Below are 20,989 nucleotides of genomic sequence, written 5' to 3' on the forward strand. Positions count from 1 at the left end.
TTCTTTCCTACAATAAATATTTTGGAGTTTAAAAAACTGCTTCAGTATTCTCTAGCATAGTTTAAGGTTCGGGTGGCTTATTCAAAGGACAGCTGGCTATATCCAGTCCATTTGTTCAGGATACTCATGAGTTACTGTTAAGTCTTGGTAAAAAGACTGAGTCAGGAGTTCTCATCGTGTCGCGGTAGTTGACAAATCCGACTAGGAACCATGGGGTTGCAGGTTCGATCCCTGGCCTTACCCAGTGGGTTAAGGATCTGGCGTTGCCATGAACTGTGGTGTAGGTCGCAGGCACAGCTCGGATCCTGTGTTGCTGTGGCTCTGGTGTAGGCTGACAGCTGCAGCTCCGATTGGACTCCTAGCCTGGGAACCTCCATATACCACGGGAGCGGCCCCAGAAAAGGCAAAAAGACAAAAAAAAAAAAAAAAGGACTGGAAATATGTGGTTATCATAAAGACCGGAGGTGTTACTGGCATTTAGTGGGCATGAGATGGGAATGCTAGATGCTTTGCAGTGTGTAGCAAAGCTTGTACAAAAAGAGGTGTCTCATTAAAAATACCAATGGTTCCCCCTACCCACACCCATCCTGGCAAATTCTAACCAGTCTGCATTATAAAATATTTAGAAAATAAAAATAAAACTTGACTTGGTTTGGAGAAAAGAAAGAAGCTCCTAAAACTCACTCTGAAATCATACGCAAAGTATCCTGGGTGTATTATCGGACAGGCAAAGAAAGCTTAATGATATCTGGTTGATGAAACAGGAATTCTTACATTCTGTAGGTAAGAACGTAACATGATGTAACCTTTTTGAGGTCAATACTTATCAATATTTAAAATACACATTCCTGAGTTCCTGTCATGGCTCAGCAGAAGCAAATCTGACTAGTATCCATGAGAACACAGGTTCAATCTTTGGCTTTGCTCCGTGGGTTAAGGATCCAGCATTGCTATGAGCTGTGGCATAGGTCATAGATGCAGCTCAGATCTGACATTGCTGTGGCTGGCATAGGCCAGTGGCTATAGCTCTGATTTGACCCCTAGCCTGGGAACCAACAATGCCACAGGCGTGACCCTGAAAAGACAGGCAAACAAACAAACAAAAAACCAAAACAAAAAAAAAACTTAAAAAAAAGAAAACTAGTAAAACATACATTCCTTTTGATCTAGCAGTTTCCTTGCTAGAAATTTATCCTGTGGGTATATTTATATAAAAGCTCAAAGTTGCATTAACAGAAATGTTCATTACAACACAGGTTGCCATCACAAAAAAGTGAGAACAATCTATATGCCCATCAGTAGGAGAATTGTTAAATAAGCACTGACACATCTATATGATGGTATGTGAGCATAGGGAATGAATGTGAAGATATAATAAGTAGAAAGTGAAGCAAGTGATACATGATATGATCTATTTTTCTTCAAAGTATATAAATGAACATATATACATATGCATACACACAGGCAATCCTTACTTTGCATGGTTCTGATATAAAAAGATGTTGTTACCATGGGTTAGTTAAATAACACCAGTTGCACAACAACATGGTTTCAATTTTAGTTACTAAGGCGTATTAACTGAGTCACTGGATAAAGTACAAACTTCCTACCACCTTTTCAATTCACAAATTGCTACATAAATAACAGATGTACACCATCATCCTTGACTACTCACTAAGACCTCCTTTAGTGTTTCTTGGTGACAGGTCACGGCACATTTGTTACTTAGCAAAACAATTCGTTGTTTGTTCCTTAGTCTCCCAGTGATAAACTCATGTGACATTTTAGAAAAATGAGGTGCAGCAAAGGAAAGAATAATGATAACACTGGAATGTAAATTTTGAATTGCATGAAAGGACAGTGTAAGAGAAAGAGCTGACCATGGGGAAATGTTGACTCTGCTGCCATTTGAGAGACTCGATATGCATCAGGAGAAACTCACAGAAAACTCACTTACCAAGATAAACAATAAAAATTGTTGAGAAAAAAAATGTCTCGGAGGAAGTGATGCCAACAAAAAATTTCACATGAAAGGAACTCTGGGAATTATTTTCTAATATTGAAAGCATAAAGGATACAATGTTAGAAATTGATCCAGATTTAAAAAGGGATATGACAATTTGCCAAGGCATAAAAAAGACACTCTCTCCACATCATCAAATTATATGATAAAAAGAAGGCAAAGATTCTCGCTAAAATTTTTTTACAAAGAAATATAGCACTTTACGTCCCAGTTTTTCTAAATAAATTGTAGATTCACTATTTTTTGTTTTCCTCTACATTTATAACCAAGAGTGAGACTTTTAATATTACTATTTTGCTTAAAAAGTATAAAGATAATGAAATAGTTATAATTTCCTCCAATGATTATTAAGATCACTTTGCATGGTTTTATTTCGCACAGGTTTTGTTTTGGGTTTTTTTTTTTTTTTTTTTTGGCCATGTATGTGGCATGTGGAATTTCCTGGGCCAGGGATCAAACCTGCACTACAACAGTGACCTGAGCCACAGCAGTTACAGCACTGGATCCTTAACCCAGGGAACTCTTGCACAATTATTTTCATGGTCCAACACTACTGTGCAAAGCCAGGCCTGCCTGTATCTATATCTATACCTCTATCTATATCTATATACCTCTATAACACATATATCTACATGTATACGCCATTTGTCTTTTTTTTTTTTTTTTTAGGGCCGCACCTGTGGCGTATGGAGGTTCAGCTGCTGGCCTATACCACAGCCTCAGTAATGCCAGATCCAAGCCTCATCTGCCACCTACACCACAGTTCACATCAACGCTGGATCCTTAACCCACTGAGCAAGGCCAGGGATTGAACTCGCAACCTCATGGTTCCTAGTCGGATTTGTGCCACAATGGGAACTCCTATATATGTGTTAATTTAAAATAGAAGTATATACAAGGAATCATTAATAGCAGTTACTTCTGAGGAGTGGGGCTGAGGGAAAGGTGTTAGCAAAGGGAAATTTTATTTTCATATTATACCCTTCTGAGATGTTTGACTTTTTCCCTTTAGTGTGTATTAATTTCTGATATGAAGCCTAACCAATGAAATTAAATATAATGAGAAAGATAAGTTAATACAACATTTTAAAATGTTCTGTGTATGTGATATGTGCTGTTGTCGGCCTCCCCATCCCCATTCTGGGGCGATAATAAAAAGTTTTCATTCATTAAGAATTTTAAAAGAACCCATGACACCAAAAAAGTTAAAATCCATTGCTGTAAGGCACATTTGTCCTGTTCCCAAGTGGAAAGATTACAGAATGTGCAGGTTCTTCAAACATGAATATGATCTTAGTTATTGATTTCACTTTTCTGTAGGGAGAACTGGCCCCAAAACAAGTCCAAGTGATGATGTTCAGGTGCAATTTTCAAACAGATGCCCTAAACAAAATGCTTCCATAGTGTCTGATGACAGAACACACATCTGCTTAGAAGGCATAAGGGTTGAGGCAAACTATGACCTTGTGCACAACATTGAATGTTTACTGGCTGGCAAACAAAAAGCCAAATACATAATGAAGAGCATTTAGAGAAATAATGTTGTGGTTACAGGTATATTTACTCTGCTAAGACCTACATGCTCAGAGAATGAAGGGTCCCAATGGAACCAGGTTAATGATTTAACCACTGATGTAGGACAGGAAAACAGGATTTGGTCAGTGAGAGTCCAGAGGGTGGAAAGATCTTGACAGATACCTAAATTGACTTAAACAGTAGGTTTCCACCTTCTATTACATTCCCTGAGGACTTCTGGTTAGATGAGGAGGTCCATTTGAAAATGCAAACTTATTTATTTGCTTTTTAGGGCCGTACCTGCAGCATATGGAAATTCTCAGGCTAGGGGCTGAATCAGAGCTACAGCTGATGGCTGAGGCCACAGCCCTGGCAATGCCAGATCCAGGCTGTGTCTGCAACCTACACCTCAGCTCATGCCAGAGATTGAAACCACATCCTCATGGATACTAGCTGGGTTCTTTTCTGCTGAGACACAACAGGAACTCCTGCAAATTTACTTACAAACCAGGAAAGATTCTTGAAGGTCTAGGGAGTAAGCAGGAATGACTAGGTAATCTTTTTTTTTTTTTTTTTTTTTTTTTTTTTTTTTTTTTTTTTTTAGGGCTGCACCCTAGGCATATGGAAGTTTACAGGCTAGGGGTCAAATTGGAGCTACAACTGCTGGCCATAGCCACACAGGGTCTGAGCTGCTTCTGCAACCTACACCACAGCTCACAATGGTGGATCCCCAAACCACTAAGTGAGGCCAGGGATTGAACCCACATCCTCATGGATACTAGTGGGATTTGTTTCTGCTGCGCCATGATGGGAACTCCCAGGAATGACTAGGTAATCCTGAAACATACAGGGTACAAACCATCAATCAGCATTTTACATGTATCATCTTATTTAACCATTACAACCATTCTATGATTATTTTTTCCACCCTAATATCACTGATGAGACAACTGACGTTCAACTAAATTCAAGGAAATTAATTAATTTGTCCATTACCACATAAGGGGTAAATGGTAAGGCTAGGACTCTGAAGTGCTCAGAAATACCTCTGGACTCTACATGTTTTTTCATATCTTTCATTTACCAGAAATCTTGCTAACACTAGATTATCTAATCTAAAATCTGCCCAGCCCTGCCATCCTGTTCAGATTTGTGCTGACCTGTGCTTGCCATTGTGGGCACTCGAACCTTTTGATCTTGGATTCTGCCCTTTTGTATTTCTCTCATATGGTGTCCCTGGCTGGAGATCACCTTGCTTTTGACAACTTAACATTCCAATTAGTTCAAAGGAAATGTACATAAGCCTTAGTGTTTCCCTTTAAAGGACAGCAAGATTCTGGCTTTCACTGATTCAGGAAAGGCTTCTATGTTTACAGATAAGAAACATTTGACAACAGGTCTATAAATGAAAATGATGACAAACTGAGCAGAGTAGAATTCTGTAATTTGGCAAAGTTGAGCCATATTTGGGCAATCAAAACCTCATTTAGCAAAATCCTAGTTTTCATTTGGATTAAATCTTATTGGGTCTCAATAACTTGAAAAATGAAATTGTGTTCTCTTGGGGGCATTATACATAATGGTTAAAATGGTAGTTGAAAATATTCCCTCTCTGGTATAAGACCCAGGGACAAGACCCAGAATTGCCAAAACAATTCTGAAGAACAAAAACCAAGCAGGAGGCATAACTCTCTCAGACTTCAGGCAATATTACAAAGCCACAGTCATTAAGACAGTGTGGTACTGATACCAAAACAGACATACAGACCAATGGTACAGAATAGAGAACCCAGAAGAAACCCAGACACCTATGATCAATTAATCTTTGATAAAGGAGGCAAGAACATAAAATGGGAAAAAGACACTCTTTTCAGCAAGCATTGCTGGGAAACCTGGACAGCTGCATGCAAATCAATGAAACTAGAACACACCCTCACACCATGCACCAAAATAAACTCAAAATAGTTGAAAGACTTAAATATAAGACAAGACACCATCAAACGCCTGGAAGAGAACATAGGCAAAACATTCTCTGACACCAACCTTACAAATGTTTTCTCAGGTCAGTCTCCCAAAGCAACAGAAATAAGAGCAAAAATAAACCAATGGGACCTAATCAAACTGACAAACTTTTGCACAGCAAAGGAAACCAAAACAAAAAAAAAGAGTCAACTTAGAGAATGGGAGAAAATAGTTTCAAATGATGCAACTGACAAGGGCTTAATCTCTAGAATATATAAGCAATTTACACAACTCAACAGCAAAGAAGCCAACAACCCAATGGAAAAATGGGCAAAAGACCGGAATAGACATTTTTCCAAGGAAGATGTGCAGATGGTCAACAAACACATGAAAAAATGCTCAACATCCCTGATTATAAGAGAAATGCAAATCAAAACTACCACGAGATACCATGTCACACCTGTCAGAATGGCCATCATTAATATGTCCACAATTAATAAATGCTGGAGGGGGTGTGGAGAAAAGGGAACCCTCCTGCACTGTTGGTGGGAATGTAAGCTGGTACAACCACTCTGGAGATCAGTATGGAGGTACCTTAGGAATCTATACATAGAACTACCATATGACCCAGCAATCCGACTCTTGGACATATATCCGGACAAAACTATCCTTAAAAAAGACCTATGCACCCACATGTTCATTGCAGCACTATTCACAATAGCCAAGACATGGTAACAACCCAAATGTCCATCGACAGACGATTGGATTAGGAAGATGTGGTATATATACACAATGGAATACTACTCAGCCATAAAAAGAAAGAAATAATGCCATCTGCAACAACATGGATGGAACTAGAGACTCTCATCCTGAGTGAAGTAAGTCATAAAGAGAAAGACAGATACCATATATCGCTTATATCTGGAATCTAATGTATGGCACAAAGGAACCTTTCCACAGAAAAGAAAATCATGGACTTGGAGAATAGACTTGTGGTTGCCAAGGGGGAGGGGAAGGAGTGGGGTGGTTGGGGAGCTTGGGGTTAATAGATACAAACTATTGCCTTTGGAATGGATTAGCAATGAGATCCTGCTGTGTAAGCACTGGGACCTATGTCTAGACACTTATGATGGGGGATGATAATGTGCAAAAATAGAATGTATACATATATGTGTAACTGGGTCACCATGCTGTACAGTAGTAAAAAAAAATTTATTGGGGAAATAACTATTAAAAAAATTTAAAAAAAAGACCCAGGGACATGGAGTCCACTCCCCCATTTAAGGGCAGGCTACGTCTGGGTGGCACTGTTTAGGATGATAGGGTTCCTTCCTATCTCAGAGTCAAATCTGGGTTCTTTACAGAAATTTGTTTGCACACTGATGAGTTTGATAAACTAACAACTGTCCACAACAGCACATATTGAAAAGTATGTTTCTTGAAAGGTGGAATCTGTAACTTACATAGCCTTTGAGATAATACATACATAGCTGTAAAATTATTAGAGTTCAAAATGCACAGTATCAGAAGGTACGCCCAGATCTGATTCAAACTCCTTTCTTGATTAGAAAAGGGATTAAGTATGACACCATGAGAGTGGAAGAGACCAAGAAGGAGTCAATCAAAAAGAGAGGACTGCACTTCCCACAGCCATACAGTCATGAACAGTGTGATTCGGTGTGCTAGGCATGATGCTAGAGTATAGCCATGAGAGATCTCATTTCATCTTCTCAATAACCCTGATTTGGGATCAGGGTGCTACACCCAATGTCTCTGAGTGAGTGGTTGTCATATCCAGATCTTAAGCCTAGGACTGACTCTAAATATCACACCTAGCATTTTGTTTGATACCTTTCCTTTAATAATGTTAGTAGAGCATTATCTATCTAGTGTGTTGTATTAGTTAGGATAGTGCTAGCTGCTGAAACAAATATACCCTAACCATCAGTGTCTTAACAAAACAACTTTATTTCTTACTCATGTCTAACTGGCAGCAAGGGACTGGCAAGAGAGGCTCATTCATGGGTCCAAGCTGACATAGACTGTGCCACCTTTGACAATGTTTTCCAAGGTAACTCTGGGTACTAACATCCAGAGGCAAATAGGAGGAAAAAGAAAGATAGTAGTGTATCATAATGGTAAGTTCTATGGGCTGGGCCTGCAAGTGACACATCCATTTTTGGCCATAATTTACTGGTCAGCTCAGTCATATGGCTAGACCTACCTCCTAGGGAGTCTTGGAAATACAGACCACTTGTGGGCCCAGGAGGAAAGGAAAAAGGGCTTGATGAATAGCCAGCCAGTTCCTACCACACTTGTGTTTTTCTATAGTTATCAGTATGTAAGTATTATAAATAAATAATCACCCACTAAATACCAAATTCCATGGCAAGTTCTGGGGATATAAAAGTGAATAAATCCTGAATTCATGTCCCTACGTCTAGTGAGAGAATAGAAAGAGATATAAATGCATAGAGTGATAGGAATTGTATCCTCTATATAGAAAACTAGGCTGTCTCTTAGGTTGCATTTAAATATGCAGGGCTACTCTCTAGTTCAGAATTACTGATTTCGCTCCTTTTAAGGCCCCTGAATTGTTCAGCTGTGTGGTCTGAACTTAGGTGCCAGTATTGTGTAGGTTTTCTCCCCTAAAAAAACTTTGATTATAATTTTTATGCTCCCCAAAAGCCATACTGTCTAATGCCCACAACTCACTTTCACATTATCAAGTTGTCGTAACAGGATAAGCATTCCACCTTGCTAGCCCCTAATAGGTGTGCTTCTTAGAAGAGCTGGAGCTCCCTGGGTAGCTCACTGTAACCTGGAGTTGTCAGTGCTGTGGCTCAGGCTGCAGCTGTGGCATGGGTTCAATTCCTGATTCCAGAACTTCCACATGCTGTGGGCATGCCCTTCCTCTCCCAAAAAATAAGAGAACCACCTAACCTGTAGGTCAGCAACTGTGCTGTGCAGGTGATAGGATGAGCAAGATATTCTCAGAAAGTCACTAAGGATAGGGGTGCTATTAAGGACTTGACCACCTTCTTTTTTGATACTTATATTAAGGCTTTGTATCATCTCTTGATATAAGTATTTTCTATGTTTAAAGCTCCTTCGAGGGAGTTCCCGTCGTGGCGCAGTGGAAACGAATCCGTCTAGGAACCATGAAGTTGCGAGTCCGATCCCTGGCCTCGCTCAGTGGGTTAAGGATTCGGCGTTGCCATGAGCTGTGGTGTAGGTCGCAGACACGGCTCAGATCTGGCATTGCTGTGGCTGTGGCGTAGCTGGCAGCTGTAGCTCCATTTGGACCCCTAGCCTGGGAACCTCCATATGCCCTGGGTGCAGCCCTAAAAAGACAAACACAAAGACAAAAAAAAAAAAAAAGAGGGAGAAAAGCTCCTTTGGTATTAGGCCAACATATTTTATCTATAGTAGTTAGGTCCATAAATGAGCCAAGATATTAAATGTCATTTTTAATAGAAAATTTTTAAAAATTTCAATAGCTTTCTAGGATTTTGAGAATGCCCACTGAAAGCTCATAGGAGAAAAGTATCACAAGTTAAAAAAGCAGTAGTTCCTGCCATGGCGCAGTGGTTAACGAACCCGACTAGGAACCATGAGGTTTGGGGTTTGAACCCTGGCCTTGCTCAGTGGGTTAAGGGTCCAGCGTTGCTGTGGGCTGTGGTAAAGGCCGGCGGCTGCAGCTCTGATTCAATCCCTAGCCTGGGAACCTCCATATGCTGTGGGAGCGGCCCTAGAAAAGGCAAAAAGACAAAAAACAAACAAAACAAAACAAAACAAAACCCAAAAAAGCAAATTAAAAAAGCAAAAAATTCAGCACAAAACTGTGGCTGATAGTGTTTTAAGCCAACAGTCTACAGGTTATTTCTCTGGGAGCATGAGCTTTGGGTTTTTATTCTATTCTACTTCAAGGGAAGTTTATGTAGTTTATCATAGAGCATGTAACACCATGAATCAAAACTATGAATTTTCTAAAAATAATGTAAAAAATAAAAATAGAATGGAAAGATGGGACCAAAAGGAAAACTGATGAGTCACTAACCCCTAAATCAGTGGTTCACAACTGGAAGATACCTGGTACATTCTCAGGGAAAGTTAATTTTCTATTTAGTTTTAATAGTTTTTGCAAATTGATTTTTATGGTAGTTTAAAAAATACATAAGAACATTCTAGGTCATCTATATGACCACTCAGTACTGCCACGAGATTTTCATCCTTGGGATTGTGTTTATGTTTACAGTTGGATGGTCATGGGGAATAATGAGAAAACCATAGAGATAGACCTAAAATTTAAATGGTATGTTTGCACCAAATGAAGCCCAGATGTCATTACAACACACCATATAAAAGTTTAACAGTAATTTAAATGAAGAAAAGGAGTGAGAGAATTAAGTCATCACACCACACACCATAATAACAGGCACAGGGTTCAAGAGAACACTGTGAGTGGTGATCAATTTTGACATTATGGCTTTTTCCTTCAGGCTTACTAATGCTACTAAGATGAGTTATATTAGTTTCATCATTAAATTTTGTATACTTGTTTTGGTTCTTACAATTTATAGTCTAAGGACTATAAACAAGGAATTTATCTCCCTTTTTGGTTTTTTTGTCTATTTTTTAATAGTTATTTCCCCAATACAATTTTTTTTTCCTATTGTACAGAATGGTGACCCAGTTACACATACATGTACACATTAGATTCCTACACACTTAAAAAAAAAAAAACTGCAAGGGTTCATGAGAATTATGTTTCACGTAATGATTAAAGCTGGTCCACAAAAGTCTGCACTGACATTCCTGGTGGCCAAAATCAAAAGAAAGAATCTTGATCAGCTTAAGATCCATTTTCGCAATAAGATAAAAAATTCTGTGTTTGCTCAGAAGTTTTGCTGGCAGTTAAACAGGAACAAAATTTCCCAAGTGAGTAAAAGTGATATGGAGCAGTGGAAGGTTATTATCCTGGACAACATTCCCTGATCCCAAAACAGTGAGTTTAATGCCAATATTTCTAATCCTTTGATGCAAGGCAAAGGAGGATACATGCCAATTAAAATGACTTTGTTGTGGACCAAAGCAAACATACAACTAATTCAAAATTGTAACTGATTAACATGAAATCTTGACGTTTCTCACAGTTTCAAAATATGCATAAAATCCTTACACAAACTGGAATCCTAATATTATTTTCATATTCATTTTTAAATTTTGGCCTACAACTATAACCAAAAAAATAAGATTGCCTTTTTCCACCATCTCTATGCTAAGGAGAAAAAGCTTTTCTGTTGTTCTAGCTTTCTCTTGATACATGAAAAAAATTTAATTTCTATATAATCTAGTCCTTCAGATTTAAAATACATGGAATTTTCAAAGAATTACTCCTGCCTTTACATGTACTGTCAAAAAAGACTCTGAGAATCATTTATAGGCATTTGGTGATGGTGGACTTTTCAATAGTCAGGCTTGAAATTAGAACTAGCCCATAACCATGCTCTTATACAGGCTTCTAGGTCTGCTTTCCCTATTATTGGCCAATATTATTTTTTGGACAATTTTTATGTTACCTTTTTCATATCTGTGGTTTGTAGTTCATTATTTGTTTCTCTCTTGTCTTAACCTATGTTTAATAACTCACCAACCAAATGACTGTTTACAGTTAGAAGCAGAATTTTGATGACTAGACTCTTCAATGTTTTCCTTAATGGTTTTTATGACATGATACTGTGACAATAATTCTCACTGTGGATGCTCCATCATGATCCAATTATACAGGTAAGCAAGTTCACCTACAATAAATGACTTGAGAAGACTTCCTGCAACTATCACAAGAGCAAATTCAGCCATAAGTATATTAGCAAATAAGGTGGTAGTAATATTACTTAGGAGATAATTTTGTAGGAGTATTTTTGATAACATACTCAAATATGTGGTACTAACATCTACACCCTTGCCTTAGCCAAAAATGGAGGACATTATCCTGATGTCTCTATTTCTGTCACACTCACATTTTATCAACCAAGCCCTCCTGAAGTTTACTTTCTAAATAGCTCTACCCTTTGTGTCTCTATTCTTCCACTCTTATCCTAATCCAGGTCACTATCATCACTCATCCATATTATTTCAACTGCCTTCTAACCCAACTTCATCATTTTTCTCATGTCCTCCCTTAAATCTATCATCCCACAAAAGAGCCATCTTTTCTAAAACATAAAGATGGAGGGAGGATCATGTCCCTCCTGAGCTTAAAAACTTCAATGGCATTCCTTTTCTTCAAACACTTTATGTGGCTTCTAAGGTTCTTCATAACCAGAATTCTGCTTCCCTCTGGGCCTTTTCTCATCCCATTACCTGCCCCTGCCCAACCCAATCCAGCCTCCCCATCCTGCTCCAGCCATATCATATTCCTCTCTGTTTCCTGAAGTGGCCACGTTGATCTCTTGCCTCTCTGTCACACTGTTTCACTGCTCAAATATTCTCCCCACGTTTTCCTGCAGTTTCGGCTAGAATTTCATGCTTTAAAGTAAATTTAACCTCATAGCCAATGCTGAATTAGATGTCCCTCCTATGGGTGCTCCTAGCACCCTACACTTAGTACCACAGTATCATATATCACAGTGTATAACCAATTTATGTGTCAGTGATAGCCTCCAAATGTGTGGTGCTTAAGCAAAGGGACAAGATCTTGAGAAAAAGAATTTCATATATATATATATATATATATATACAGCAAATGTCCAGTAACTAATCATACTTGGCATTGTGGTTATAAAAGAATGTCAGCATGGTACAAAGGACAGACTGGGATTGGCACTGTGGTTATAAAAGGAATGTCAGCATGGTACAAAGGACAGACCAGGACTTGATCCTGCCTTTGCCTCCTGACCATCTATGAGAACTGGGATGAGTTATATGATCTTCCTGAGCCTTCGTTTCCTCATCTGTACATGCAGATTAATGTAAAATGTCTGATTTTGCACACACCCTCCTCCCCATCCCCGCTAAAAGTATGAGCTATTTGAAGGAGGGAACAGAAGATGATCAAAGAAATCTAAGAACCTGAACAATCACTTCAGAATCCAGAGGATGGTATAGAGTGTGGCATGGAGTGGCAGATGGGTGGCTGAGAAGCCACTTTTAGCTAAAGGAAATCTGCTGATCTGTCCCTTAGATGGAACTACTCTTCAGTCTGGCTTGGGATGGAGGAAGAAGGAGGCAGTGTGCTCCAGAACCCCAAAGCAACTCTAGCTTTGGTGGTAAGGATGTGAAGATGATGGTGGAGGGCACCTCAGTGTGCACACAAATGACCTGGAAATCCTGTTAAAATGCAGAGAAGGATTCAGAAAAATAGAGTGGAACCTGAGATTTTGCATTTATAACAAATTCCCAGGTAACAGGAATGTTGCTGATCTGAGGAGCACACTTTGAGTACCAAGCATGTACAAAATAACCATTAATGCCATCTCTTACTGATGTAATGATATGGAAAAACTATTAGCCTCTTAGTAGAAAACATGAGAACTTTTGGGGGAAAGAATATTCTATGTATTTGGGAAAAAATGCTCTGATAAATTACTGGGGCTTGGGGTGAGGACAAGTGACTCACCGAGGTACATGCTGAAATAATTATTTATGATCTTAAACTGCCTTCTCAAGGGGTAAGGGGGGGTCCGATTAACTTCGAGGCCTTTTCGTCTGTGCACCAAGATGAGTGGGGCATCCGGGTTTAAGGACAGAGAATAATTACTCTGTATGGGGTGGGGGCAGAAAGAGCAGAGGTTGAGTGGGGGAACTAGGGAAATAGAGACCCACATTTGAGAAGCAGCTCTACAGATATTTAGAAGTTCTCTGCTGAACAATATACTCATTTTCATTCTTACCTTCCAAGAAATCTTTTGGACTTCTCAGCAATGTTTTTGTGCATGTGCATTCTTTCTTTGCAGGGGGGAGAGGACTTGAAGAGGTGGGTAAGGGGGACAGCTCATAGCAGGGTTATACTAGCCTCAAAGAGCCCTGCTATGTTCTCTTCAGCAGCTGCTGGGTGGTGGGTAGGCAGAAGCGAGGGTGGGACACATCCCATCTTCTATTGTCAAGTAATATGACTCTTCTGCTATCAAAAATCAGTAATTAAAGCAAAGAGCAATAATGGGTTAGTAAAAACACAGAGGCCACAATGACAAGGGAGATAAGAATAGGATGTCTGGGAAAAGGTTAACAGTTCCTGGAGTGTTTACCTAGAAAAGAGCAAAGCCATTGTGATGATCAAACTTTATCAGCCATAGTCAGGCTTGCTTCATTTCATAACCTCACAAAACCTTAACTGCAGGAACTGGCACTTTAAAATATAGATTTTTTTTTTTTGTCTTTTTAGGGCTGCACTCATGGCATATGGAGGTTCCCAGGCTAGGGGTCTAATTGGAGCTATAGCTGCCAGCCTACACCACAACCATAGCAACGCCAGATCCAAGCCGCGTCTTCGACTTACACCGCAGCTCACAGCAACGCTGGATCCTTGACCCACTGAGCAAGGCCAGGGATTGAACCTGCAACCTCATGGTTCCTAGTCCAATTCATTTCCACTGTGCCACGACGGGAACTCCAAAATAGACACTCTTAAACTGGGATCTAGGAAGGAGCTTGGAGAAGTTGTGATTTAGAATTCCATAAAATTATGTGCAAAAATTATATGTATGTGCATATGCATATCTTTCTATGGAAAGGCTGCCTATCTTCCAGCAAACTGCTCATCAAATGGGCATATTAAAAATGGTTAAGAATCACTGACTTCAAAATGGAAAGCCAGCTAGAAACCTGTCTTTGATACTCTTGCCTATGAAAATAATGAAAAAATGGGGGGAAAAGGAAACTAGGAATCTTGTGAATAAGATTTAAAATAATCAGGCCAATCTTACACTGTCATTCACTTAAAAATAGCGAGATCCAGTCAGAGGATGATGAAATCTTTGTATCTGCTTGGAAAATGGTTTCCTTTAATAATAAAAATGGTTTCCTTTAATATTATTCAATAGAAAATGATGGCCAATTAATCTCTATCTCTACAGTAAATAAAAACAATAACAAAAACATGACATTAGATTGTAAAAGAATAAATTCCAGTTAGATCAGTAGTTCTCTTTCCCAGAGAACATCTGGCAGTGTCTGGAGACACTGTTGGATGTTTCAACTGGGAATGTACTACTGGCATCTACTGAGTAAAGGCCTGGGGAACTGCTAGATATCCTACAATGCACAGGAGAGGGCCCACAGCAAAGAATTACCCAGTCCAAAATGTCAATATTACAGAGGTTGAGAAACTCTGGGTTAAAAATCAGTGAAAACTTCCTGGCTATGAGGAGTATTAACAATTGAGATAGGATCTTAGGAATTGTAAAATTTCCTTCTATCAAGTTTTTGATGATTAAGAACCTCATCCCTACTTTACAAAGCACCATCATTTTTTGCAGAGGTGAAGGTACAGTAGAGATGAAGCTCACATGACAAAGAAAACTAGCTCGTTTTCAATTTCATGTCCTCACAAGTCTTGTGGTAGCAGAGTAAGTAAATATCTCTATGGATCTTCCTATTACAAATGACCTGCAAATAATTCAATGGCTTCTAGGCTTAAACGCCTCCCTCAACAGGAAGGATAAGCATATTTCACCAGTTTGAAATTGTAGGGAAATTTAGATAGGAAGGCCATCACCTCATCTGGAATTTAGCCATTCTGGTGCAAGAGCCTGTTGGAAAAGAGTAGCAATCCCTGGTAAGGTATCCATATAAGCCTCTCCAAGGACCAGTGTGGAGTGGGCTCAGCCCCTTTTAGGAGAGGTGTCACCTCCCAAGGCACCAGTACCAAAGTGACCCATGAATTGTGTAGGGATCCTTTCCCTTTGGATAGAGCATCAAAGCTGTGTGGGTAGAGGACACCACCACATACCTCAGGCTGCCTTTTGAGCCTGAGGCATAAGAAGGAAAGCAGATTGAAATCTTTGTAACAGGCATATGTTCACACATAAATATTATAATGCATGCGTAGGGGGAAACAGAAAATCATATCAGTACCTCAACAAATAATCAGACTACATGTGCAACTCACCTTATTTTGGAAGCCATATAATCACCAGTTAATGAAAACATTTATATTCTACTTGTAAAACACTGCCTTTTAAGGAAGAGAATGTGATTGGAGTTTAATAAACTTGATTTACTAGGATTTAAATTCATGGGCACAATTTATATATTTATGAATATGGTCTGCATAAAACCCTCAACATTAACCTTTAGTGGGTCAGAGACTTGAAATAGACGTCCATTTTAATTTTAATGAATAATTGCAAATAATTTTACACTATTATAGACATTCTACAGAGTCATGGTTCTGAAATTTTAAATTAGCAATTAGTCATCCACTGGATATTCAGTGCAATAATAGTACTCAGTGTGTTTTCCCAAGCCAGTCTGATTAAACAGCTAATTATAGTGCTAGCTATTGCGACTATGGTCCTCAAGCTTAAAGATATTCATAATAGTTAGACATGGCTATATTTGGCAGTGTTTTGCTATTGCTGTAATACAGTGAGAGCTATATGAGTTATAATCTTTACTCATTAGTGGTAAATGAGTAGTGTGCTTGTGTCAGTACTCTATAAAAACAAATGTAGAGTGAGATATGCAAAATCAGGAAAATCAAATGAATTCAGTGGACTACCTTTTCTGGAAAACTTTGGCATGAGATATAAAGCTGACCTTCTGAATGGATATGAATAATTTCCCACATGTATTTCATCTGAATTAAAGGGAAGTCTTCTTCCTTCCATCTACTCAATGGTACACAGCTCCACGGAATTAAAGCTTCAAAGTTATGGTTTTCCTTTGCTTGTTGTTCAAAGAATGACCATAAAGAATTCTTCAATATTTGAAGCACAGATCCCTGGGCTTAACTCCATGTCCTCTGACAGACTGAAGGCTCAAAATAGCCCTGATCACTCACTCCTTAGGTTCTTGAGTTAGGGGCTCTGAGATAATAATATTAGCAATAATAACAATAATAACAATGACGATTATTGAATTGAGTTCTCCTAAAATAAATATATGAAAGTCCCAAAGCTCATCTCAAACTGTTTTATGCTTTATGCATTCCCTGAGAAGGATCCTAAATTGTCAGGAAGAGGAGACCAAAGCAATTACAATAAATTCAGAAATAAATTAAGTAAAAAAATAAACAGAGTATGGAAGACTTTTTTTTTTTAAATGGAGAACAATTTTATTGGAATTGGGCTTGTAATGGAACCAGGTTTAGCAAGTCCAAGTTCTAACTCCTTTTGATTCACCCAGAAGGACCATTTTCTGTTCCAGTTTTGGATAATGATCCATGAAAATCACAGGAAAGATACTGATGTTTACTGGCAGTAAAAATAGAATCATACTAAAACAGAGCCCCTCTTATATTTTTAACAACAATAAAATAAAAAATTATCTCCTACTAATTAAGTGATCAAAATTAATCACAAACTATCATATGTCTCCTGATATGATATGCCAAAAAGGACACATTACTTATTCAATTTTTCTGACTAAAATGAATAACCAGAATTTAATCATGAGGAAACATCAGTAAAATTCAACCTATAGAATATTCTACAAAATAAATGGCTTGTCCTTTTCATAAATATCAAGGCCAAATAATACAAAGAAAGGCTAAGAAACTGTTTCAGATTAAATAGGAATAAAGAAACATGAAAACTAATGCAATGTGTTAGTCTGGGGAAAACTAAACTAACACTTTAGATCCTGGACTGGGAAAAACCAGTTAGAAAAGATATTATTAGACAATTGATGAAAAATTAATATGGAAGGTATTCCACATTATACATCATCAGGGAAATGCAAATTAAGAGATAGTACCACATACCTATTAGAATGGCCAAAATTCAGAACACTGACAGCACCAATGCTGGTGAGGATGTGGAACAACAGGAACTCTCCTACATTGCTGGGAATACAAAATGATAAGCCACTTTGGGAAGCAGATGGTGGTTTTTTGTTTGTTTGCTTTATAAAAATCACCATACAATCCAGTAGTCATGCTTCTCTGTCTCTACCCAAAAGAGCTGAAAACTTAGGCCTACACGAAAATCTGCAAAAGGATGTTTATAGAAGCTTTACTCATAATTGCCAAAATTTGGAAGCTACCAAGATGTCCTTCAGTAGGTGAATGGATAAATTCTGGTACATCCAGAAGATGGATTCAGTGCTAAAAATTAATGAACTCAAGTCATGAAAGGACATGGAGGAACCTTAAATGCATATTCGCAAGTAAAAGAAGATAATTTAAAAAGGCTCCATGCTGTGTGATTCCAACTATATGATGTTCTGGCAGGGGTAAAACCATAGAGACAATATAAGATCAGTGGTTTCCAGGAGTGGAGGTAAGGAGACATGAATAGCCAGAACACAGGGTTTTTAGGGCAATGAAAATATTCTATATGATAATGATGGATATACATCATTACACATTTGCCAAAACCACAGAATGACAACGTGAACTCTAAGTTAAACTATAAACTTTGGGTGATTATGGTGTGTCAATAATCCTTGGTAAAAATAATGTACCATTCTGGCAAGTTATGTTGATAATGGGGAAGACAATGCATGTGTGGAACTGGGGGTATATGGGAAATCTCTGTACCTTCCTCTCAATTTTGTTGTAAACCTAAAACTGCTCTTAAAAAAGTCTTTTAGGAGTTCCCGTCGTGGCGCAGTGGTTAACGAATCCGACTAGGAACCATGAGGTTGCGGGTTCGGTCCCTGCCCTTGCTCAGTGGGTTAACGATCCGGCGTTGCCGTGAGCTGTGGTGTAGGTCGCAGACACGGCTCGGATCCCGCGTTGCTGTGGCTCTGGTGTAGGCCGGTGGCTACAGCTCCGATTCAACCCCTAGCCTGGGAACCTCCATATGCTGCGGGAGCGGCCCAAGAAATAGCAAAAAGACAAAAAAAAAAAAAGTCTTTTAAAAAAGAATATAAATAGTTGATATCAGGTTAAGCTTCCTGACTTTGACAATCAGTGTGGTTTAAGAGGACACCTCTATTCTTAACAAATATACACTGAATTACCTAGTAATAGGCACAGTGCCAAAATTTTCTCTGAAATGATTTGGGGAGGGAAAATTACAAATAGATATAAGTAAAAATAGAGATATAAATAGAAACGTGTGTAGATAGACACACGTATAACAAATGAAGAGTAACAGGAATGTAAGAAGTTTGTTAATTTATATAAAAGGTATATGAGCATTCCTTGTACAATTATTGCAAAATAAAAGGTGATCTTATGACACAAAAATGGCTGCCATTTACTGAGAGCATTTACTATGTGTCAAACCATGCTCCAAATGCTTATACACCCATTAGCTTACATCATTCCCAAAACAATTACAGAGGCGGAAATTGAGACCCAGAAAAGCTAATGATTGTTAAGTGGCAGAGAAGTCAACTCATCCCAGGTTGACCCAATGCCAAACCTGGGGTTTTGGCCACTGAACTCTCCTCTCCATGAGAGGCATATTTTTATACTTACGTAGGCTAGTCCCCTTTCTAAAGCAAGTTCCTCTGGGAACTCTAAGCTGGCTTTCATACACTCTTCCTCCTTCAATGCAAAATCCTGACTCCACACAGCCACATGCACATATGTACACTGGAGTTACTTTTTTGGCCAGAGGACAGCCAATCCCTAAGGAGGTCTCTGGCCTCTTCAGCTATTGCCCCATCAGTAAAGCCCTCTGACCAGCCATCTCCTTTGATGTCTTATTCTCTTTCTTCTTGGTTCTCTCCTTTGCCCCATGCTTCTCTCTGATGCTCACTGGACCCCCCTCCTCCACTGATTTCCCTCTTTATTTCTTTAAGTGAAAGTTGGCTCCAATCTCAGGCTGCTGCTATGTCCCCCTCCAACGAAGGTGTTGTGTTCACTTTTTCTCCTATGAATCTTGTCCTTGTGATAGCACTGACTTATTACAGTTGTCTAAATGTTGAATCATGCCCCCTTAAAAGCTGTTAGTTCTAACCTCCAGCACCTCAGAATGTGACCTTGTTTGGAAATGGGGTCATTGCATGAGTTAAGTTTAGATGAGGTCATACCAGAGTAGGGTGGGTCCTGAATCCAACCAGTCTGATGTCCTTATAGGAAGATGATGTGAAGGCCCAAGAGGAGAGAACACCATGCACGGTGGAGACAGAGACTGGAGTGATGCTTATACAAACCAAGAAATGCCAAAAGTTGCCAGTGGCAACCAGAAGCTAGGAGAGCAGAATGAGATTCTCCCTCAAAGACTCCAGAAGGAACCAACCTTCCTGACACCTGGATTTTGGACATCTGGCCTCTAAAACTGTGTGAGAATATATTTCTATAGTTTTAAACTACCCTGTTTGTGGTACTTTGTATGGCAGCCTTAGAAAACTAATACATCAAGCCTGCTTCAAACTCCTTCTTCTACATCAATCAGTAAAAATTTCTACTTTTTTTAAGGGTCTCTACTTTTTTTTTTTTTTAATGCTAGGCTACACCTTCTGTTCCTTTCTAATCACTGAAAACTACAACTCCTAGGGCACTCTTATCAGGTTTACCGACCCCGTGGCTCCATTCTTCTCTACCCCTTCCTATTACCTAATGATATTCCATGCTCATATTCAAATGCTCATGTGGATCAGCCATCCAACACCTGAGGCTCAGTTTCTTAGCCCCAACTCCAGTTTACACCCCACTCTACTGGAGCTATTTCCATCTATGGCTTGGACCCATTCCACATCAGAAATCCTGAGTAACCACTCTTTGACCATAGCCCCAATCCTTCCCAATAACATGTACCCCCCTCCTTAAAACTCTCTTTCTTCAGCCTCCTAGGGTCCTCTACTCGCTAAATCTTAGCCATTTATTCCAGTCATGCCCCTTCAATCTAGCCTTAATTTTTTCCTTTCTTGACTGAGTGCACATGGTTGATGACCTAAGCTACAATATTTTAATTCACTCAGTATTTTAATTCTTCTGCAGCCTGGCTTTTTGACACAATCACCAGGCAAAACTCAATCTTGAGATTTGCAATGTGGCTTTCCTTCTGTACCCAGATTGTTAAATGATGTCAGAGAAAATCATATCTTTAGGTAGACTAGCTCCACTACAAAGCCAGAGTCAGCATAGCAGCTCAGAGTTGCATCTATTCTCTCTCTCCTTGCACTTCCTACCATAATACCAAATGTTCGCAGGCTCATCCATGTATCCCCATAACCTTTATTCCTGCAGCTCAGTCACCACCAATGATGCTATTCTCTCCATAAAAGTATATCACACCAAAAGTCATCATTACCAGCATTATCCTCCTCACCTATGTATCTGCCACCCTCCCTATCTCCACCCAATTTTAAGAGCTGAGCCACCTGTGGTTCATTTCATTGTCCTGTATCTTTCTAGCACCCTGCTGACAC

The 20,989-nt window shown here is 39.0% G+C and overlaps 1 protein-coding gene across 24 annotated transcripts in view; it reads left to right on the forward strand.

The window, feature by feature from the left end:
• GLIS3 (GLIS family zinc finger 3) overlaps positions 1-20,989 on the forward strand; it is a 674,383-nt gene that overhangs the window by 60,362 nt on the left and 593,032 nt on the right. For 3 of the 24 annotated variants that reach the window (XM_084986259.1, XM_084986334.1, XM_084986421.1), the window contains one exon: positions 19,695-19,900. The exons of 20 other annotated variants lie outside the window; for them this stretch is intronic. The gene's annotated coding sequence lies outside the window, so the exon portion shown is untranslated. Of the gene's footprint in view, positions 1-19,694; positions 19,901-20,989 lie in introns of those variants that run through there. One more of the 24 variants, XM_084986329.1, reaches the window with a different exon arrangement.

This window comes from Sus scrofa, chromosome 1 (assembly GCF_054392235.1).
Source record: "Sus scrofa isolate SSC_HxYL_T2T_F1_AM1 chromosome 1, Sscrofa_HxYL_maternal_Yorkshire_Landrace_v2.0, whole genome shotgun sequence".
Classification (NCBI taxonomy): domain Eukaryota; kingdom Metazoa; phylum Chordata; class Mammalia; order Artiodactyla; family Suidae; genus Sus; species Sus scrofa.